Source organism: Arvicanthis niloticus, chromosome 1, assembly GCF_011762505.2.
Source record: "Arvicanthis niloticus isolate mArvNil1 chromosome 1, mArvNil1.pat.X, whole genome shotgun sequence".
NCBI classification, from domain to species: domain Eukaryota; kingdom Metazoa; phylum Chordata; class Mammalia; order Rodentia; family Muridae; genus Arvicanthis; species Arvicanthis niloticus.
In genome coordinates, this window is record NC_047658.1 from 151,326,404 (window position 1) to 151,330,836 (window position 4,433).

Genomic DNA, 4,433 nt, shown 5'->3' on the forward strand with positions numbered 1-4,433 from the left:
CTAGACTCTTGGACTTCCCCTTCACAGCTTCCCATTGTAATAAATCCCCTTAATATATAGAGACATTCCATAAGTTCTGTAACTCTAGAGAACCCTAATACACTGCTCTTCTATCTGACCCAGGTTTGATTCCTCACTCTCACATGGTTGGCTCACAGCCAGTTCCAGAGATGCTAAAGTCCTTTTCTGACTTTCTTGGACAATAGGCACTTACATGGCACACAGACACACATACAGATATAATACCTGTGTGCATTAAAAAAAATTGCCAAGCCATATAAACTCTACAAAGTTGAAAGTCACAATTCCTTGATACTTCTCTTTCAACCCAGTCATGGCAAGGTGGAGGTACTGTCAACTGTATTGTGTGCAAACAGTCTATGACTTATTATGCTGGTTCTATTTCATGGTTTTAGGCTCTATGACAATGTCAAAGCAACACACATTCAGTGTTCATTGGGATTTTGACCTTTTCCTGGCCTAGCAATACGCTCCGTGATACTCTCTGTCAGGAGCTGGGCACTGGCTGTGAGCTGCAGCTCCTCATGAGCCAGGAGGCACAAGCAGCACTCTACAGTGGACTGTGTTGCTAGACTGTGACCTACGAAATGCATTCCTACTTTCACTGGTCTCAATTCACCCCGAGTTTAGCAGGCTGTACCATCTCTGTCAATCAAAGACATTACTTTACTTCCTTGTAGACATCACCTATGTACATATAGAATGTTAGTAAATATTACATGCCTGATCTTAAAAAGATAATATACAACATAAAAGGGATTTCACTACATACATACTTTGGTACGCTGTGCTTTTTCCCCTTTTTCTCAAGGTATCCATTTATATCAACACATTTGTATCTTCTCCAGTGTTTTTAATGGTTGTATGGCTGGATACAGTTGTTCTGTGAGGTACTTAATGATCATCCTTTGATGGACACTTGAGTTATTTCCAGTTGGCAGTTTTGAGTGCTACCTCCTCTCTTCAGCCGTCTCCGGGTGATCCTCATCCAAACCTTTCTTCTTTCAGCTGCTGTAGACCAAGGTATCCAACCTGATCCCTTCCCTTTAGTAATGCCATTTGCCCTTTGAGGTTGTCTGCCTCTAAGTCTCACTAAAGAGCAACCTTCTGTCCCTAAGCTCTCCTGCCTGATGATCAATACAGGGGAAGGGAGGGGAGGGACATTTCAGTTTTAACTGGTCTTTGCTGTCACTCCACAATGTAAGCAGGGACAGCAAAACTCATAAAGTATGCTTTAACTAGTAGGCTCTGGTTCCTGTCCACCTTGGGCAAGAGTAAGGAGAATGCCTATTTTACAGAGTTCACCAACCCAATTTCCACCCCCAATACTGGGGAGATCAGATTAATTCTTCCTCCTATAATATGCCTGCTTGTCAAGCGGGAGAGTAGTGTATTTTCAGAGAAATCTTAGTCACTGAGCACCCTAGATGTGGGATCTCCATTCAAGGGAGGGCCTATGTCCTTCCTGTCAGTTCTGTTGGCTCTAACCCTGTGCTCAAGACAACAAGTCCCTCCTAATTACTGTGCAACTAGATGGCTGCAGTGTTCTATGACCAGCAGACAGCCCACACCTAACCTCCAAGTACCTGAGACCAAGGCTGGCAGAGGTAAAGTCCTCAGGATGCAGAATTTCTGGACCCCGCCCCCACTGTGTAGAACCAGCATGTGCCCTGGTTGGGGAGGGTATCACAAAGGGGCAAGTTTCATGAGAATTCAGTCTCAAAGTGAGCTGTTGGTTCAAGTATCCCAAGGGTCAGTACATCTGTGGACACCTGTTGTTTCCCCATTTGCTCTGCTGAACCAGAGCAGCTCAGAATCCCCCAGGCTGATCCCTTGACTTTCACACCTGTCCGTGTCTAAGTGTTTCATTGTGATTTAAGCCAGCAGCCAGGGCCCCTAGAAAATCAGGCGCATAGCACTTCTTGGCTCTGCTCTACCACACAAACATGAAGCTAATTTTTCTGTTCCTGGAAGCTTAGAAGGCTACTTTCTGCCCAGGTCATAAGAACACAAAGTCAAAATTTTGTGCTTGGAGGCGTTCTGAAAGAGAACATCATGGTAAGGAACATGTGAGCCTCCGACGTGGGAAGCTGGATTTTGGAGGAATGTTAACCCAGATGCTTGGAGCTTGCCACCACTTGAGAGCTCAGACTTGAAGCCTGCTTCAAGGGTGAAGGCAGACTTGGTGAGTGGGATAGAAAAGACTGGGGTGCAAACAGATCAGCGTGGCTGAACAGGGATTTTCAAATACAAAGAATGTTGCCAGGCTCCTTTGATACAGTGTGTTTTCCTGTACCTCTAGCTGTTCCTGATAGAAAGCTAAGTGACTGGGATGGAGGGTCAAGGGACATAGGCAAGGAACAAAATCATCATTGTCAGGAACCCCAGCCAAGAGTAAGTGACTACTGGGTGACTCCTGGACCTTCAGCTGGGGAGGTCCAGGTGTTTTCTGGACTAGCACAGCTTTTGCCTTGGGTATATCTTCCTACCAAGTGTCATCCATAATGATATAAATAAATGATAGCTATTAGTAACTAGTTAATAACAGTGATCATCCGAATGAAGATTTATTGAGTACTTACTAGATGCTGCCAGGCACTATTATGAGCCCTTTATATGTATTAACTCAATTAATACAAACCAATGAAACTGGCACTACTGCTATGTCCATTTCACAAGTGAGAACTCTGGGGCATGGAGAGGTTAAGTGACTTCCAGAGTAAAAAAAGGTATTTCAAACTCAGGGAGCTGGCTTCAGAGTGTACACTCCTAGACACCCTGCCATTCTGCCTCTTGAGACAATCAGAGTCCTGTCCTCCTGAAGCTTTAATGTAGAGAAACTATTTAAGTGTAAGGTCACACACAGCACAGTGAACCCAGTACTTGTAAGGCTTGAGCAAGGAACAACCAGGTCTCCTTAGGGATAGGACAAGCTGTAGCACAAATGGCTTGTACAAAAGCCCAGAAGCAAGGATGATGGTGACATGCTCAAAGGTGTTCCTGTGACTGGCTCAGTCTAGGGAGCACCAGGAAGAATGATGGTCTACAGAGATGATAACGAGGATCACATGATGTCAGATCTGGCATGGCAAATCTTCAAAGTTGACAGGGAGGTAGGGGAGAGTCATGTCTTGTATGACATTTCATTTTGTTTTCTTGAGCGTGATGAATGTATGTGATGAGTTCCTGTACATGAATGGCATGGTCAGAGTGGTTTATTAAGGACAGCGGAGGCTTCAGTGTGGAAAGTGCATGAAAGCAGAGCAAGAGTCAAGGAGACCACCGTGGAAGCTGTTACAAGAAAGTCAGGACTGGCTGACCAGTCAGGGTGCAGACAAGAGACAGGGTTTTTGAGTATTCAAAATATGGATTCTTCTAAAGCAAATTAAAATATAAACCATTTAAAAGAACATGGGCAAAATATAGAAATATGTAATTAACAAAAAACATTAAAGTTGTCCCCCCCAGCATATAAATAGATATTAAACCAAATAATTAAGGTTAATGTAAAATAAAACAATGAAATACTGGTGGCTACACTTGGAAAGGTGATACTCTGATATGTCTCTGAACAGTAAATTAATTCAGCCATTTACGGAAAGCAGTAAGGAAGCATACAGTAAGCTTGCAATACAACTACCCCGCCATAGTCTAGTAATTTCCCTTCTGTTTATACAGCTCATAGAGGTTCTTGCACATAGACAGAAAGACATGTGGACAGACATGTCCACAGCAGCATGATCTGTCACGGGCAAATAAAAACGCAGACTACTGACATATAATTAAAATGTACACGTGCATATTTTTAAGATGTGCAGAAAGTGACCTTCTTGTTGACTAAATACGCACAAGAGAGTCTTTCCGCTGATGTCAAAGCACAATAGTGGGAAAGAGGGGGAATTAAAAGGGGGTGGCAAGGTGTTTGTTTGTCTGTCTGTTTTTTGAGACAGGGTTTCTCTGCCTTGGCTGTCCTGGAACTCACTCTGTAGACCAGGCTGGCCTTGAACTCAGAAATCCCCCTGCCTCTGCCTCCCAAGTGCTGGGATTAAAGGCATGCGCCACAATGGTGGCAGTTTTAAAACAAACAAACAAACAAACAAACAAAGGGACCAGAAGAGAAGTAGCTAGAGAAACGATTAACAGTTGGGAATGAAAACTAATGGATGTGTAGTTATATTATTCTTTGTGTGTATCTATAGATTTTTACATTTGTAAAGAACAAGAGGGGTTTATAAAGGTACTTGAGGTGCCAAATCAGTAAGACTCGCTGACTGTCAACACAATAAGGCTAAGACTGAGAGAGGAAGGCTAGGCAGTCATGTACACGTTAACCGAAACACATCCTGTGCATGTAACTCTCTGCCTGGTAGTGTGCTGTGTAGCTTGATCGTCATCTGTTTAACGGGTCAGTT